The sequence below is a fragment of the Oenanthe melanoleuca genome, chromosome 9 (assembly GCF_029582105.1).
Source record: "Oenanthe melanoleuca isolate GR-GAL-2019-014 chromosome 9, OMel1.0, whole genome shotgun sequence".
Taxonomy (NCBI): domain Eukaryota; kingdom Metazoa; phylum Chordata; class Aves; order Passeriformes; family Muscicapidae; genus Oenanthe; species Oenanthe melanoleuca.
The window spans coordinates 9,035,028-9,054,686 of record NC_079343.1 but is presented as its reverse complement, the minus strand read 5'-3'; the positions used below and the strand labels follow the sequence as shown (position 1 = coordinate 9,054,686).

The window sequence follows — 19,659 nt, the reverse complement described above, 5'->3', positions numbered from 1 at the left end:
GCTGTTTCCTACAGGGAAGAAATGTATTTACAAAACAAAGATGATGGCTGGCAGGCATGGATCTGCAGCTTTCAAGATCATACCAGCCATGCAAGCCCTTGACCCAGAAAAAAACCCTTACATTCCCTTTCTAGGGACAGTAAGTGCCCTTGGAAGGACTGTGGCAATGGGTCATATCAAGTCAACACTAGGTCTTTTCTTCTGTTTGCTCTTGAAACATTTTGTGTGATGATTCTGAACATACATGGTACTACTGTTCCCCAGTTATCAGAGACAGCATATTAACTCTGAGCTGATAACATGCAGGGGGAAAGAGAACATGGCAAAATTTGCCTAGGTTTAGCACTAGCTCTGATTTTCCAGCACACAAAATTTTTAAATTCATTGTTGGGAAATTTAGCAAAGCAAACTCCTGGGGCAATTTGCTGAAGCAAAACTAAACTAAAGTTCAGAGCTTCACACACCTCTGTGTCCAGCTTATACAATTCCAGCATGGCTTCATGCTGCATTTGTTCCTCTGAGAGTCTGTTGGTATTTCCTGGTGGTTTCTTTCCTTCTTGTGTACAATAGAGATGTGACAATGAAAGCTTAGTAGCAGTGTGCATGCACAGCACAGGAGTTATCTCCTCCCAACAGCAGGTCCTGTTCTTCATCACTTTATTCATAGAAAGCATTAGGAAGAATGTTAAAATGCTAAATTGTGAAGATTTACAGCAGCATTTTTCTGTGATAACCTTATATTTATGCTAATTGGAAGCTACTTGTAGTATCCTGCTGGTCTTATAGTACTACTACACATAATCCATTTTTATCTTACAGCTTGGGAGGCATACTTGCTGGAGTTGAATGAAGAGATTTTACTAGGTGATGAAGATGTCTTCCTCTAGACTCACCTTGGTTGCTTCCCCTCCTTGATGAATCTTTTCCTTTAAGTCACTTTAGAACTCTTGGGAGGCAGCGGGAATCCTCCTGCAAGAGATGAGGATGCCATGAGGATTCATGTCAGGATAACACTGTACATCAACACAGGTAACACTGTCTTTTTATTGTGTGGTTCCTTTGGATCAGGCTCCAAAGCTGACCATCAGCTCATTTCTAGGTGTCCTGCCTCCAGTCTGAAGCTCCTGAGTGGCTGGAGTTGGCTCCTCACTCTTTTACTTCACTGTCATTTTCTGTGCCCTACACATTCTCTACTCCACTCTGGAACAGGGATTTGAATCACAATTTCCCAGATGCCAGAGTGTGCCTTAGCCACTACCAAATAGATTTGCAGTGCTCCTTTGTTGGTTCAGGGACTGTTTTGCTAATCAGACCAGGCTGAAATGCCCTGGCAGGTGGAGAGCCTGGCTCTCAGTCCAGGACTGCCTGTTACCAAGTGATCTGCACACTTGTCTGATGAGGATGTTCTTGTTCTGACTGAGAAGAATCTGCCAATCATTCTGAAATCCTCTCTCATTGCAACAGATGTGTTACTCTGCGGGAAAGTTCACATCTGAGAAGCCTCTCAGAAGAAATACTGATGAGCCTAAAGCCCTTCTCCATCCACTGACATCTCATTTCTTTCTACTCTCTTTCTTTGGTATCTTTTTCTGGAAGTCTAATCCTCTGCACGTGTTCTTGGGGAAACCTGCCTTTGGCAAAGACATTTATTGATCCAGAGTTTTTGATGCTGACCCTAAATCAGTTTTTGCAAATGTTGTTGATAAGCTTTCTTATCTTCTCTTGGTGCTGCTCATTGCAAATGGGACAAGTTTTCTCTTTGGTTTTAAGAAAATGCCTCTCTGATTTGCAAGTTAAACTATTAAAAATTAAAACTAAAAGCTTTATACATAGTGTCTTACAAAACCCCTTAACTATATCATGATTTTGCAATACTTTTATCAGAATTAAGCTATAAATTCTTACATTGAAACTGCTGTTTTGCAGACAGAATATTGCCTAAAAAAGACATGGTAGCAAGTAATGCCAATTCCTACAGTCTGGTCCTAGTCTTCCTTTGAACATTTGTTAGGGAAAATATGTAAAATTGATTAATTTCTGAAGTATAATAATAGCAGCAATATTATACTGTAGTGAAGGTTATTTTGCATAACTTTAAAACATTTACAGAAGGCTTAACATTTGGTGCCTTAATACAGAATTATCTTCCCAGTAACAATTGTGGTGCCTGCTGCAGTAGCTGCCACAGCCCCGAGAGTCTCAGTCCATGTTTGCCATGCATAGGGCACCAGGCAGTGCACCCACCTTGGCTGGGATCAGTCTCAGGGTGTTGGCTGAATAGCTCAGAGCTCAGCTGTGACAAGTGGACAAGCAGGGTGACAGTGTCCATGCTAATGTCTGCAGGAATTTGCACAGGGGGAACAGGGCAATGGTGAGAGCACAGAATAAATCAAAGTGTGAGAGCAACTGCAGTCAAATGTCACACCCCAGCACTCAGGGGCCTGGCATGCTCTTTGGAAATAGGTTGGGTTACCTGTCAACGTGGCATTTTCTTTCTGTTGGAGAATAATGTTATCTGAGGATAAAACCTAAGGAGCACAGATGGTTGTTATACAGACCTGACCCTCTAAAGCCTTGTCATAGCAAATTGTTCCATTGATGTAAATGGGATGACTCTTATGTAAAAGATTTCAGTTATATTATCGAATTCTTCCACTATTGAGGTTATCTGCTGAATACAGTTTTGTTATTTGTGTGTATGTCCATACATCTATAATTAAATAACATTATCTGTGGGACATTCTGTCATAGCCCAACAGTACTGCAGTCACAGACATTATGTAGGACTGTAGGGTAAAAATTCTCACTTTATGAGAAATTAGAAACTTTATTTCTGCACTTTCTAAACAAAGAGATATAAACCCTCATTTGACTTTGGAATTTTCTTTGCTTGGGAACCATCAGCCCAGAGTCCAACACCTGTCTAAAGCCTAATACCTTCTTTTGTAAAAACATAGACATTGAGGATTTGTGGTTGTGGAGCAAGAAGAATTTAAACTGTAAGCAAGAGTAAAACATTAAAATTTAGAATCAAGCCTTGTTTGTTTTTACCTAATGTAAATTACTTTATGTATTATGATGCAAATCTCTCAGCATTTATTGAAATACAGTGATTGTTTAAATGTAAATAATGTTTTCAACTGCAACTTCTGTTATCAGACAAGCCTCTACACTCTGTCATGAACAGAGTACTTACCCCATTCATTGTTTTAGGAAGCAGTTCTGCTGCCTTCAGAAATATCAAAATAAGGTAAATTGCCCTCAGATTGAAATCTTGCAGTCTCATAAAGAAATTGTCTCAATTGCTTAACTTTGCTATGTACCTCACAATGTCACTGAGAAGTTTGGTTAGAAAACACTTCTCACTTCTTTTTGTCTAATTAGAACTGAAGCCAAACCCTTGGAAACCCCTTTTATCTAGGAAAAGACTAAGAGTAAATATTGAATCCCTGCCCACCTTCAGTTTTGAGGGGAAAAATGACAAATTTTGCATAAAAGCCATGCAGTTCAGCTCTGAGCCTGGCAACTTTGTGGTTGTAGTAGTTGGGTATTATTTAGACCTCCTCATTATGATCTACTCAACTATTTTTAATTTGAGGATACCTTTTCCCCAGGAAAACCTGAAATGTTGGAGTAGAAACTATCCCTAGCTTGGGGTTGGAAGTCCTGAATTACAGGACTACTCTTAAATTTTAAATCATGCTGGCATTACTGGACCAGGTAGTGGCAGACTGGTTGCACAGAAACGTGCCATGGTTTTTGAAAACTGAATTCCCTCTAATTAAAAACACATTGTGAATTCTCTGAAAAGAAAAACAAAATCATAGCATGGCTGATTTTCATTATAGCTGTCACTGTCACACCATGGATTCAGCTAACTGAACCATTTTTTATGAATAACATTTAGTTTGAATTCTGGAACTTTTAATTGAGTGAGTATTTTTTCATTATTTTACCAGAGATGGATTTCAATAAATCTGACCACAATGTTTCTGACCCAATTTTTTTTTAAAAAAACAGAACCAATGTGATGACCTGCAAATGTTTTACTTATTTTTGTTCTATTTACTCCAGAGTTCTCCTCTGGTAGGAACATAATTCTTCACTAAGGCTGAAAAACATAATGGTATTAGTCCTAGGCTCTCATACTCAAAAGCTATGAAGAAAAAAATTATGGAACCATTTTCACAAATAACAGACCAGCCCAGAGCTCTTCTTAAAAAGCAATGCAAGGAGTCTTTATACAGCTGTCCATGCAGAAAACAGACAATTCATGTGGTTTAATTTTTTTTCACAGAAATATTTTTGCCTCTACTATAATGGAGCATTCATCACTGCTCTTCATCTGAAGCTAATCCATAGAAATTGTTTGGAGCTAATCTTCTGGAGTTCCACCTGAATCTCACTTATGTGTCCATCTGACTGGTACTGTTTACAATAGTAACTTGTCTGGTGACACCAGAGGAGAGCTCTGGGTGTTGAAATGAACAGGCCTGACACCATAAATGTCAATAAAACAGTGCCAGAGAAGCACAGTGCAAGGGAATTCTGGCATTCATTTCGGAAGCTGTAATTTAATTCAGCCATAAATGAGCTTGGTACAAATATTAATTTGAAGTCGCTTTCATTTCTCTTCTGCTGGCTAAAGCTTGCAAACAATAGGGGAAAGGTCTTGCTATATTGCTACAAATAAGTAAACAATCTTTTCTGCCAAGAAGACTCCAGTGTAAATGCAGAGTCAGGGAATAATTTTTCGACTAATTTATCCTGCATATGGATACTTGGAACCTACAGATGCTACATAATGATCTCTGTCTACAAATATTTCCCAAAGGACAAGAGAACTTCAATTGCACCTAGCTTATGATAAATCATTGCCACAGGCTGCTGCTAGCCCACATTAGAGAAGCACTGTGGATAGGGTGAGGTGTGGGTGAGCAGTCTGGCTCAGCCTTAGGAGCACAGTTCCCACCTGAGGTCAAAGCAAGGCAAGGTCAGAAGTTGGGAAGAGGACATGAAGAGGATACAGAAGAGAATGAAAATCTGTCAAAAAGCAGCTGCAAGAGCTTCTCCATAAATATTTCCCTGCCTTCCTTTCTCTTTGCCCCAGTACTTTCTCCCTCCATGCTTTGACCTGTTCCTGGGACTGTTTTCCTCCTCTTCTATTATTCTGTGCATACCACCAACCCCTATCCCAGAGATTTCAGGAGTGCAGGGAAAACAAGGCTGCAAAATGAACTCTCTGTATTTACATTGGTTTCCAGCTCCTTCTATGAGCAGGCATTTGGTGTTAATAGAAACTGTCCAACACATTAGTGGGAGGGAATAGCACCCAGAGGATTATTACAACATTTTACCTGGCAGATGCCACCATATTTATTGATATGAAAATTTCCTCCCTCCATATCAGCCACTGAAACCTCCCTCTGTGAAATTATTTTTATTTTAGGCATAGTTCTATTAAAATATTTTGCTAAACTCCTTAAGTTTTATTTTGTCTAGGATGTACATTCATTATTCAGGAAAAGTTATTGCTAAAGTCAATAGAATTTTGAAGTAATGAATGATGTGTTTATTGTAGTTGGCTGGTGGAATACATTGCATTTTTATGAGTAATTTCTGTGGGCTACGTATATATGTGTCCATATGTATGCACAGGTATATATATGTATGTATAAGTATATATATGTATATAGATTTGTACATTTGTATATATATGTATTTTTGATTTTGATCTTCAAACCTGTGATTTTATATCAAATATTCCTGAAGAGTCTACTAAAATCAATCAACAATGGTGCACCAAACTAAAAAGGAGGGCCAAAGTATCATTGAATTAACTTTCAGAGAATCCTGAAATGTGTGTCAAGCCAAATCTGGGAAGCATTTATAAAATAATGCAGGATATATTAAAAAAAAAATTAAAAATCAAGGTTTCCTTATTTGTCTTTTAAAAATAATATTATGAAATAGATTTCCTATAGTTTTTTATCAAATAGCCAGAGCAAATTTAAGTATGAAGAAAAGAGGTAAAAGACAATTTTAAAGACATCTTTTGAAAAGGCAAACACTTTCAGTTTGGTTTTATTTTCATGAAGAAAAACTATGTTCAATTCCATCAAGCCCTGTGTTTTCAAACATTTTGTGGTTCTGGCTTAATTCCAGAATGGGGAAAAACTTCAAAGTTAGGCATCAAACCTCCAATATGACAAAGCTGGGTAAAATTAAGGATGGAAACCTGTTGTGATAGACAGTAGGGAGGGAGTGATCTCCGACCCTGGATTTCCTTCCTTTTGCTCAAATCATAACAAACCTTAAACACAGATGAGTTTCTTTTGCTGTTGCAATAATATGTCTTTTTATTTTGGAAGCAAATAAAGTCTAGAATGTCTGCATATGTGTATTGGTAATAAAACACTTCATACCTCTGAGATAGCTACAAAACCTGACTCCCCTTTCCTGGGGAACTGTTCTGGGTTCGTTGTGTCCACAGGGCCTTGCAAACACCCTTTTCATCCATGGCCAGCATGGGAACTTGATGATAATATCCAGTGACATGCAGTACAGTAGCATGTTGTTCTACCTCTAATAGGACTGGTATTTGAGAAAAGTCAAGGTCCACACATGGAAACATCATTGATAAATCCATTGATAGAGCTTAAGAAGCTGGGCAATGTTTTGGGCTCAAAGCCAATCACCTTTAGTGCAATTTTCTGTAGCAAGGCAAGTCAGTGGACATGCAGAAAAATTGAAGTAGGGGTGTGTGGAAACCACACATGTTGCTCCATCTTATAAGTTAAAAATTTTCCATCTCTATCTGTTCCTTAAAAGGAAAGTTGGATTTTGTGAGCATATTTTTTCCAGAAAAAAAAAGTATCTGCTTTCTGTAGAAAATTAGAGCTATTCATCAGACAGCCAAACACCTGCAAGCCAAATATTTCTGGCTGGAAGTATTGATCCTCTCAGGAGGATGGGAGTTTGGGGCTTCATTTCCATGCTCTTTTTGAGGGGCTCACAAGTGCCACATTTTCAGTGTCTTGTGTGGCTGAGCTCAAGTGGGGACAGGAGCACACATGACAGCACTGCTGCTGTGGAACAGAATTTGGCTGTGAGCTGATATCCCACTCCACTCCTGCAAGACTACGATCTGCCTGCAAGCAAGCCAGAGCAGAGGGGATGCTCAAGGACCTTGGGCTGGAAAAAAGCTTCAGGATCAGCTTAAGCAGACAAAGATTCTGATACAGCACTGCAGAGGACAATCATATCTTCAAGTACCTAAACCTACCATTTGCATGGTTAATGGTTTTTACTGTGAGTTTTCAGATGGAACCTTTGTTATTTTACTGTTATAAAAACAAATATTTTCAGGTTTTCCAATTAAAAACAAATCAATAAGCTCAAATAGTTTTGGGAAAGTAATGGGTCTCACTCTGCTCCATTAAACTCAGAGATATTAATTGGGCAGTAGATTATCTGAAGTAGAAGCTTGGTAATGCTGGAGTTTAGATTAGATAAAAGAAAGAAGTTTTTTACAACAAAGTTGGTAAAACACGGGCATGGGTTGCCCAGAGAGGTTCAACAGAGAGTGTTTCCCATCCCTGGAAACACTCAAGGTTAGGTTGGATGGGGCTCTGAGCAGCCTGGTTTGTTGGAGAGGTCTCTGTGTATTGTAGGGGAGTTGGAATAGATGGCCCTTAAACGATCCCTTCCAGCCCAAACCACTCTCTGAGCTTATAGGTATTTGTTAATTTGTTAATGTTAGACTATTAATAAATAGTCAAATAACTATTTATTTTTTTCAGAATTGCATTTTAGTTTTGGTCAGGTTGAGTTTTGAAATACAGCTGGCAAAATAAAAAATAATCAAGAAAAATACATTTTTTTTCAACCCAAAATATTTAGTTTCGCTTCAAAAGAATGGCTTCATTTTTGGTTTTGGGTTCTTTCATGTGTTTAAAGGCTTTTTCTTTTTCCTTTTAAAATTTAGAGCAATTTAAAAATGGACAGATTAAAAGCTTGTTTTGAAAGTTTTAAAAAGTGTTTTGGCAGTTCTAAAATGAACCACTCCATTTTGAAAATATTAAAATGAAGTGCTTTGACATTTAAATTTTTTTTCTGCATTGTTTCATCTGGGACTATTTGCTAAATTCTATTCAAATTCATGAAGAGTCTCACTAACCCTGAAATTCATTTGTGTGGTGTATTTATTATTTGTCAGACAGCAGTGGTTCATTAAACTCTGCATCAGTTCAACCTTAAATAATGGGAGAGAATTCTTAATAGGGCCTTGTTCATATACAGCTACCATTCTCACTCCCCTTATAATTACTGCCCTAAGGGGCACTCGGCTGTGCAGAGCCACATTTACCCCTCTGGGAGAAGAGGTGGCAGGACAGACCTCAGCCCTCTGAGCTGGTGTTGCTTCCTCCTCTCCACCCAAGAGAGAACTCCTCCTGGGGTACCCATATCACCCTTACAGCTCACACCAGTGTTTCTGTAGCCTCTTGCTGAGCTCTGCCTTTCTGCCTCTGGCTGCTCCTGCCATTAAAGGAAGACACTTTGCTGTTCATGTCACTGTCTTTGGTCACTGTACTTCTTACGCTTTATTACCTTCTTTCTCACCTTTTTACCATTAGTGAAGATTGGCCTGTTTGTACTCCAACTGGTTTAAATATTTCTAAAAGCCATTCACCTGCAGTAGCAGTCAACAGCTGGCATGCCAATATTTTTGTCTTTTTTGGCTGCCCAGCTTCACCAGGGCTATTCACAGCTTGCACTTTGCTAAGGTCGTTGGTATCACCCTTACACATTTCCTGTATTACATGAGGATCAGGTTCCAGTAGTTAACAAGTCAAAAAATATTCCTGGGGGAGAAAAGGAACTAGGTAGATAAGTGCGTTCCACATGTGTACTTTATTTTGGGAATTGCTGCCTTCATCCATGCGAGAAATAATTGTGATCAAACATGGCTCTGAAATGTGGTACTCCAGATCACACAGAAATGCCTTTGTACTCTGAATGTTCCAGTCCAGCAAGGCCAGAGTATGATAGGACGTCAACTGCTGGCCACTGCTCAGTGCCTGGATCTATAAATAGTCTCTGGGTCAAACTTTGCACTACTGTAATTGGGAATAGCTCCAGTAAAATCAGTATCTCCACATTTATTCTCTTGAAATTTAAAGCCAGGTTTGGCCCACTAAATGGACAGATTCCAACTGGAAACTAGGGCCAGCCTGACTTATGGGAGAGGAGACGAGAACTAACTTTCCTGCAGTTAGTTAGCCTCAATCCTACACGTGTCTCCCAGATATAACTGTTCTGACCTCAGTGGAATTGATCCTAATTTATGCTACTGTAACTGAGATTGCAGTGTGCATTGTTTGAATTCTGTTGGGTGCGCCTTCTTCCAGATGGAAACTATTTGCAAACTATAACAGCTTCTTTCCTAACATTGAGGCTTGCCATATCTGAAATTTTTGGTGGGGCAGGGGTGTGGAGAAAAGGATATAATACCAACTTTGTGCTTAGTGCTACCTAGTGACATTAAATTCTGCACTGTTCCATTAAATTATCAGTGCCTAATTATGGGATTAGAAGACTCCTGTCCTCTCATCCTAATTACAGAATGTGTTCCAAGATCACCCGAAAGAAGGGAGGAGGTAGCTTTAGGAAATTCAGAACAGCGATGTAGTGATTTTGTACAGGCCTTGTTTCCTATATGGGCATCCTTGATAAAGGATTTTTGTTGCATCTGCAGCTTCTGTTTTTTCTAGCTTTACATATTACATTGCTGGAGCATTTGATGAATGGGATGCTGTGCAGCTGATAGATCACACGTCTCAAATGGCTCACTGGCGTTCTCAGACTGAAGTGACTGGCAGAGTTGGAGTTCTTGGACAAGGGGAATGGCTGCTTTTCTCTCAGAAAAGCACTGTAACTCTTAAATGCAATAAAAATGCAAGATAATAGCAAGATATCATACACACGTATATGAGTGAGTCTGTCCCACATGTATATGTGTGTGGATATATGTGTTTTTGGAGTGAAAAGCCACTCTGTCTTCCTGTGCTTGCACTGGAAATGTTCAGTTTGTCAGGCTGAATTTTTTCCCTGTTAGCAATGAAATTTGGCCAGGAGTCCTAGCATGCCATAGGAAATCAAGCCGTGACCACATTAAGCATGAATGGCAGGGCAAGGTTACAGCCTGTAACACTATGCTGGGGTGACCTGTTGCAGAGTTAGAGGCTGAGGTGTGAGGCTGGGTCAGATAACTATTTGCAAGTGAAGCACAATATGAAGCTCAAAGCTGCTTTGACTATTTGCTCTTTCAAGAGGCATTTAGTGAGTATTTTTTATTTTGAAAGCATGTTTAGAAAACTTTAGCTGCAGGGTTTGTAGCCAATCTTCAGAAATCAAACCAGAATATTTCTTAATTTTACCTACAAGCACATTCATGGAGTATTCCTACTTTACTTTTCAATGATTTGAAAAGCTTTTCTATAAACTCATGTACAAAGTGACTGCTGAGAAGCATCTGACAAAGATGGAGATTTTCAGCTGCAGTGAAATAAAGCATGGGATCACCCAACCAGTAAAAGGAGTAGGTGGGTGGATCTTTCCTGTGATCCCCTCTGGAGTTCTAGTGAGCAGGAAGTTGGACATTCTCTTAAAGAAGAAAAAAAGAGAGGTGCCAGGGAATTGTTTGCACCACCTATAAATTTTCTGCCCTAGATCTGTCTACTGAAATACTGAATCAAATGCAGATGGAAAATAAACCCAACCAAAAACAGAGACATGTTTAATTTTGAAGCCTTCTTACAAATTTGTCTTTGCTTTATTTTGTAATTTTTCATTTAGTTTGCTTTAGCCCAAGTGGTACACTTGAATGCAGCTTTGAAGGGAATTTGGCTCAGTGCTGTAAGGCAGGCTGGGGAAGAGCCTGGTCTTTAAATAGACACAAAGCTCAGTGCATGAATTGGCATCCCGGATCCCTCTGCAGCACAACCTGAGCTTTGCTTTGGGGAGGACCAAACTTGAAGAGCACAATGAGAACTTTCACCAGAACCATAGCTGCAAAAGATCTGCTGTGTCTCACCCTTTTACAGCAGCAAACAGGCTGCTCTAAGGTTGGTCACCTACCAACACCAGAGCTTTGTCTCTGTCTAAGACTGCACACCTTTGTGTGGAATCACTTGTGAGATCTCTGTGAGGAGAGGACAGTCCGACTTTTTCATACCTCAGTCAATTAGAGAACTATTCAAACTTCATTGGATATCACTAAAGCTGATAGAAAAAGAACATTTTGTATTTGTAAGTTTCTGTGTATGCTGTTAACCCAGGTATCTCTTCTGCACACTAATTATCTCTAATAATTTAATCTTACCTTTTTAGCCGTGTTTTCTAGATTTTTGGTTCTTCTCAGAGCTCCATTTAACAGCAGTCCATCCTGTCACTTAACAACTTTATGGAAGTCATGTGCTCAGCACTGGACCTTGGTACTCTAGCTGAAGCCTTACCCTGGTTACAGGCTGCTTTTACCAGACACACCCATGACTGCTTTCAATGTTTAATTGTAAGTAGCTGAGGCTACTTACAATTAAATTAATTACTTGATATAATTAAATAATTACTTGAGGCTGAACTGTTGCTAAGAGAAGGCAGACATTCATCTGGCATAAAATTGATGCAGTGTCTCAATGTCTCTAAATAATACTGACTTACATTATCTGAGCACAGTGAACAGGTTTACAAATGCCCTGGCATGACAACACCTGAGTCTCCTGAGATGTTTCACTACAGGTGCTGCTTCTGCCAACTGCATCTGTGTCCCAGTCTGAAGCTACTTCAATCCTGTGATGGACATAAACCCCCAGTGTATGAATGATGCATGTTTGCATAATTAATACCAATTGTTTAACCAGAATCATTTGCTGCATGAAGTGTTAAAATCATATTACATCCAAATACTGCTGTGTTTTTCTGCTTTATGGATACTAGTGTTTAAAATTCTAATCAAGATATTACAATTAATGATTTAAATTCTGTTAAAATGTACAAGCAGTGTGTTATAGTCATAATGTCATCAGTTCTGATCAACTCAGAAATTGAGAAACATGTTTGACTGATTTAAGGCATCGCAAAATGATCATAATGTTATTGTAATTAACAATGTAATTAAGATTTACAGGTTGCATAATTCATTTCACATGTATAACAATTGAAGTTTAATTAATAAAACTTAAGTGTGCTAACTAGCAGTATTTTCAGAACCAAAAATGTTTCAACAATGAAATTTGGATAATATATTTTTCCTTCTTACCATTCTTTGCTGGATTGTTATTCTGCTTCCATATTTTCAGATTTCCAGATCTTCTTTTTGGTTGTACGTTACTGTAAGGGAAAAGAATGAAGTTTTTAAAAATTTCAAATCTTTAGCTGATAAACTATATTATCCCATTCTAAATTGTTCTTCTTTTACCCACAGTGGTTGTTGTACTTGCTGCTGCATGTTCTTATCTACACCTTGGTCATATATTCATTTAAGTCATTGTATAGTAGAAAATATTGTTATATTGATGGATTTTTAAGATTGAATGGTTTTGAAGGCTGATTGCTGTAGTGACATGTATGACAGTATAACTTAGTTGGAGGCTTAGCTGAAGCCTTTTGAAATGGAATGCATCAAGCAAAAATTGTTATTAGAGAATGTTTTACTAAAATCAGGCAACACCTTTTTCTGTTATTATTCTGTTACTATGAATGTGTAGCAATAGCATGGAGCAGTAGTGCTCCATTGTTTTAATGATTTTCCAGTCTTATTTAAGTGTATTGGTAGATCCCTTACCTTGATGTTGTGATGAAAGAAAAAGCTTTGATACTTATTCACAAGGGAGATTAAAGGGCTTAAAATTTGGTCCCTGTCTGAAAGGTGACAGAGTAGATCATTCCATGTAATCAAAAGAGATGAGAGATGGCAGTGATTATTGTAACTGCTCCTACTGCTACCCAAAGTCCTTCAGTAGAATCACTCTTCTGAACACTGTTACTACTTTGCACTGGCTTTGTTGCTTATACTCAATGCAAGAAAACAACACTGCAGATGTCTTTCAATGTTGACATTTACTCATTGTCATGGAACTTCTGCAGGTCACACCTCACTGTGTGAGGAACCACTGGAAAAATAGATCTTTTTACTTTGTTGTTGGAGGAGTCCTTCAGCATAAAAGGGCACAGCTTACAGGACTGGGCTGTCAGACAGCAGCTCATGACTTGCATTATGTTATATTGACAATGTCTTGGCAAATAAGACGCTGACAAATTGTTTTGCAATGAAAGCATAAACTATACAGAATATTGTGCATGGCAGACTATATAGGGAGACACCCTCCAGTCTCCAAGGACTTGCATTATTTTATTGCTTACCATATTTTTTCTAATATCTGCAGTGTCTCATTTGGAAAGTGGGTTTTTTTCCCCCTTCTGCCTCATACAAAGCACCCATCAAGACTGAACCCAGCATTTGTGTTTGTCAGGGCATGCAAAGGGAACCCAGACTGCTGTTACAGAGGCCAGAAGCTTTCATAGGGGCTAACATCAGAGACTGAAACATTCTAGGTGTTCCAAGAGGTAATGTCAAGGAAGATTAAGGTTGGACTTTTGGTCTCCAGAAGTGCAGGTGGATACATTTTATCTGCATGTTATGGAATACCCATCTTGATCTTAACAAAAACCTAGAATTAAGAAGAATAAATAAATAAAATCTCCTACAAAACCCCACCATCATTAAGTTAAAGGCAAAGGCAACTTGCAAATTTGATTGCCTGCTGAGAATCCAGAGGGTCTCTCGCTGCCCCTTCCACTACTGCTTGTGGGGTCAGATCGTGAACTGGTGCTGAATTTCTCACATTTGGGAGGACTCAGCATGGTTCATTGGTACTGATTTGTGTTTGCATCCCTTTTGTAGGAGTGGGGATTTAACTGCCTGACAGTCCTGGTACTCAACAATGCTCTGTCAATATTGTGTTTATCAAAATTTCAGACAAAGTGATGTTTTTTAAAATACACTTAGATTAAAAACAATAAATGTGGCTGAATTTCAGAGTTCAGCCATTCTGGAGAGATGTTTTTAAAGAGATTAGGTGTGTGGCACCAGTTTACTGTGCAGAGAAAGATTATTTTTTTTTTCTATTTCTGTCTTTCAAAAACAAGCAGAAAGTGGGGGAAATATATTTTCTTTAGCTTGTTTCCAATAAGATAACATATGGAAAACACTGCAAAGAAAAAATAAATCTAGAAAGGCCTGAATTAGTGAAAAGGGAGATAAAGATGAAAGTAGTCTATAAATAGATGTTATAATAGAAATCACAGTAACATAACACTATCCTTTCTGTCATATTTTTATGCTCTAATGAAGCCCTGATACATATTTCTGTGGCCCCCTCTTAGAGGAGTTCTTCAGTATTCCCTGCTGTAATGAGCAGTCATCTGAAATACCTGTGGGACTGGCCTCTCCCAAGACACCCAGTGTAGATTGTTCCCTAACTACTGATTTCTACCATTTCAATGGCACAAAGGATTCTGTGTTTTGACAGGGAAATCCTTATAACTCTAAAAATGAATTAAGTATTCATCCAGTCATAAAATGACATCATGAAAGCAGCTCTTTTGCTGGTGTGGTGACTATAAAGTTGCTTGACATTATTCTGCTAACACAGTTTGACTGGATATATGTTTTGACATCCAGACAACAGGGACACTGATGGAAACTGATGGACCCAATGTCAAAAGAAGAAAAGCTGGCTGCAGGAGGACACCCAGAAAATTAATAGGTGGATTGCAAAAAACCCATTTCCCAAAGGGCAAAGTCAATAAAGTGAGGACTGAATAAAATCCCCAAAAAACTGAAAAGAAAAACCAATTCAGCAGAGATAGTGAGGGGAGTTTTGGAGCTCAGTAGATGCAGGCTGAGGAATACTTAATTTGAACCTGAATAGTTGACATTCAATATTCTTATTTTTGTTTCTGCCACAGCCTTCAAAAATAACTGTGTTGATACTTAGAGAACCTCATTATTAAGCGTCCTTTATCTTTTTCACACTTTTAGACTTTTCCTTAATTTTCTCCATAAATATGTTCCAGAATACTGTGAACAAAATGCCATTCACAGGAGGACTAGCATTTTTAGATATTTCTGGGGGAATATATCAATTTAGAAGCCAAAACATTTTCTTACTTCCACAAGGAGCCTTTGTAAGCAGTTCTGTGTGCACATTTATAAAGTGTATTTATATATAATCTTCAAAATCTCTAAGATTAAAAAAAATCAAGTTTTGGAATCAGCCACAAACATACTCCTTCACATATTTTGCCCATTCTGAACTGAGCATTTGTATCTATCATAGATTGCTCACTTTTCCCTGTCATTGAGCGACATATGTCATAGGTAAAGGACTTGTGACAGGGCTCAAGGCAGGACTGTGCTAAATAATGCCAAAAATCCAGTATTTGCATAGTCAACAAACTCTTCTCCAGTTAAATGATACCATTTACATATTTTGCCACCTGCTGACATCATGTCTCCCTTTGCACTGATTCCAGTATCAGACTATTTCTAAAACCAGATAGAGAGACTTCATTATTCTTATTTTTTTGAGTAGTCTCTGAAGTCCCTGAGCAGCAAATTTTGGAAACTCTGAGACTGGTATAGCTAATATAATTATATGTTTACTGTCCTCTTATGTTCTCCTGTAGGCCTCCAGTGGTGGCCACTGTTTGATACAGAACACATAGTTGCAAAATGGACCTTAGACTTGCTCCAGAATGGCCATTTCTATTCTGTGCAAAAAAAAAACCCACACCAAAACAACCCTATAAAGAAGCCTCAATCAAACAGTCATCCAAAGTACTAAATAACAAGAAACAATTCCATTACCAAGAAATGATTCTCAGATCAAAATACTGAAAATCAATAAAAAGGAAAAAAATAAGTTTTGTATAAGTAACTTGGCTTAATTTTCTGTAGTTCTTGGCTAGAGCATTTCCATTGATAGAGTTGCTAAGTGCATTCTATTTACAAATATAAACACTTGATTTTGATCAGCAAAAATGCATCAGCACACTTGAACAGTGTCAATGATGACATAATTACACTCACAATTTCCTCTCTGTAATGATTTTTAAATGTCAGCAGTCATTTTTTGTCTAATTGTAGCCTGCATGTCAGCACTTCCTCTTAAAACAGCATGTTCCACTCTGCTGGAATTTCACACCTCTCCACTCACTCACTCACTCACTCACTTCACCAGTGGAGATAATGAAGATGATAAAGGGCTCCAGGATATTTTCACTCCTGTGCTGCTTCACCATTTAACATCAAGCAGGCAGAATGAGGATTTTTTTAAAGCAGAGAGTTTGATCAGTTCAACTATAAATAATTATTTGATTTTAATGAACAAATCAAAAAGTAGTTTTCATTTTTCAGACCCCCTGCTGCTGCTTTGCTAATAACCTGTTAAAAAGCTGAGGCTTGTGATAGAAACATGCTCACATGTGGAGACCTGAACTTACTGGAGGCAAGGCTGACCATGCAGTGCCAGTCCTTGATCAGTTCAGTGTTTAACACATGCAAAGCAGGTGGTGCTTGCTCTTCAAAGGCAGCCTGGTTAGAGATGTTATCACTGCCATCTCTTACTGTGACCTAGAAAGTGACATTTCAAATGCTCCTTTGCATGGCTCCAGGCCCCAGAGCCCACAGCATAACAAATAGGTGCTCCTCAGAGCTCTCTTCCTCCTCCCACAGTTCACAGACCACATCATCAAGTGTATGGAAGTGGATCTCTTGTGCAACGAACTGGAAGCTCTGCACTGAGGTTGGCAGCAAACATTTTCCACTCACCTGAACAGATGCTGGAATTTGAAACAAGGGCAAGGAGAGCTCCTTCAATCCAATTTGCTTACAACTCATCTTCAGCTCTCTGATGATGCTTAACTGTAGGGTTTAGGAAATAAAGCTTATAATTTACTGGCCCATTTAGATCAGAACGAGTGAAAAGCCAGAAAGAATTCACACAGTGAGATCAAATAATGAAATAAGATTGAGATGTCTGATAAAAAAAGAAAATTATTGAGTGTCTATAATTACAAATACACATACACAATGACATATCAACTAGTTATTTATCTGAATAGGTCTCTGAAAACTAGAATAATAAAAAATGAATAAATTGAATAAACACAGGTGGGGGTGTGTGGAAGTGTATTTTCTACAGCCCATGATAACGTTCATTATGTCCCTCTGTGACACTGCCATCACATGTGTCTCCTACATACACAAATGTCTGTACACATGGACTGTGCACAGATTTATACAACACAAATGCAGACCTGGATCTCTGTGGTTTATGCTGCATTTTGTGCCTTACACTTTGAACTGTCTTTAATGGCTAAATTGGTGCCTCAGAAATCTGGAGCTCTTGAAAAGGGCAGGGTTTTTTTAACAATTGCATCTTATGCACTTGTGAGATGTGTGGATGTGGAGGGACAATCTGAAAAGAGATACTCCTGCACCCCACTGCAGAGGGATGCCCTCAAGGAAATAAAGCAAACCAAAGACACCAACAGCCAAGCAATTAAGAGCAAAAGAAACTACTCTTTGAGTACTTCTAGGAGAATATGAGTGCTCAAGACAGAGGAAGACCTGCCATGGGGAGTGTGGTGTGTGCAGCTAGCTTGCCTGTGCCCACTCTTGAGAGAACAGGAGTCAAAATCTAAAAATACTTAAAGCTGAAAGGCTATACATGAGATGAACCTAGAACACTGATTCACTGCTCTAGAACTTACTTTCTTCCATACCCCTTCCTTTCCCAATTTTATGCCAAAGAGAAAAGTAGACAATATTTAAATTAGTTTTAAATTGGGTGTAATATGCCCCTAGGCATGTCAGCTATACTGGAGTGTTACCACAAAGCTACCTGTGAGCAGGCTCCACTTCTGTGCACTACACCACAGAAATGATCAACACTTCCTTGCCAGATTACTCAGCTAAAGGCAAACTGAGAAAAGGGAAATCAAGGTAAGAGCCATTTCTGGAGTCTTCTGCAGATCCAGGTGGCTTGCTGGAGACAGTGAAAAGGTTTTTCATAAGGCTAATAAGGGAAATAGGCTATTTGGAAGAGCAGGTTCTTTTGTTACCATAGAAAAGCAAAAAAGGACATTTACCTATCAGTTTGCCTCTTTGGGATTACTTCCAGAAGACAATCAAACCCCACACAGAGCTGAGATAATACTCAATTACCCTGGACAGGAGGTAGTTTTTTTGTTTTGTTGGGGTTTTTTTGTTTGGTTTTTTTTTAAATTTGTTTTGTTTGTTTGTTTTTAATTTTGTGTTTTGGGGGCATGGTTTGGTTTTTTTGTTTGTTTGTTTGTGGGTTTTTTTTTATTTTTTTTTATTTTTTAAATTATTGCTGAGTCTCTCTTTCAGCTGGAGCTGAAACCCCAGCTTTTAATGAACTACCAGAGGCCAATTACATATTACACCCACCCACCCCCAACATTAGAACATGAGGAAATTTGCAAAGGGAAAGGGGAAATGGAGTTTTCTGTTTCAATGGACCAAAGGTATTGGAATATTGATGTTACACATAGGAATTGAGCTTATGTTTTACATTACAGTCAAGCATTCCTGTAGCTTCAGACAAATAAATAAAGGCTGCTGAGAGAATGACACACTGTTCATTTGGTGTCTAACAGTGGTAAGTTCAGCATGTAGGAGCACAGAAACATTCCTTATACTACCTGAAACAGGTTTATAGCCTTGTAAAAGAAGACTGTCATGGATTGTGCAGTTTGGCAGATTATTCATGACTCAGTCACTGCATACAGAGCATTGGCTTCTGCCACATCTGAGGGTGCTTGACATCTCTTAAAGTCGTGCCAGAAGTATTGCAAGTTGGCCTCTCAGAAAACGAGGCACATTAAGTTAGAGACCACGTCTGAAAACTTCAGTTGATTTGCTTCACATGAACTTGAATTGAACCTCAACCTTACAAAACACTGCATATTAAAACATAAAGACAGCTGAATGGTAACCATGACAACACTACTTCCAGAAAACCCAGAGGTATAGCCAACATTTATACATATATACTGTGAGGGATAATACATTCTTTTGTACACTTATTAATACCAGTTCATGCTGTGTGCATGACTTTTCATCGGCAAAACTGTACTTTACACAGGAATTTCCAGATATTAATTTACCTTTGATGTTTTTTGTTACTCTGATAAGGCCCATGCAAAATGAAATTAGTCAAAATGTTCCAAGTTTTAGGCTTGGGTGAAATATGGTCTCAAAATATTGCCTCAATTTTAAAAGTCTGTCTTGTTGCAAAATCTTTACTGCAACTATGTGTTGCATTCCACTGAGCCATAATACCAGTTATAACATATGAATTTCTTTTATTTTTTAATTGTCATATGAATTTCTTTTATTTTTTTAATTGTGACAAAAAAGAGTGACTATTTCCATTGCTGTATTTTAGGAAGATGAATGCCCATTTGAAAAATAGATTATTATGTTAAATGAACCTTTATTCCATTTAGATATCTGCTATTTTTCAATCTTTGGACTAAAGGACGATTCTTTAGTTTGGGCTCTTGTCA

At 38.3% G+C, this 19,659-nt stretch overlaps 1 long non-coding RNA gene across 4 annotated transcripts in view; it reads right to left on the bottom strand.

The window, feature by feature from the left end:
- Window positions 1-19,659, bottom strand: part of LOC130256702 (uncharacterized) — a 177,143-nt gene that overhangs the window by 71,439 nt on the left and 86,045 nt on the right. For 3 of the 4 annotated variants that reach the window (XR_008841168.1, XR_008841167.1, XR_008841169.1), the window contains 3 exons: window positions 16,895-16,987; window positions 12,320-12,390; window positions 894-969 (listed from right to left, as the gene is read on the bottom strand). This is a non-coding gene — a long non-coding RNA (uncharacterized LOC130256702). The remainder of the gene's footprint in view (window positions 1-893; window positions 970-12,319; window positions 12,391-16,894; window positions 16,988-19,659) is intronic. The other variant, XR_008841166.1, reaches the window with a different exon arrangement.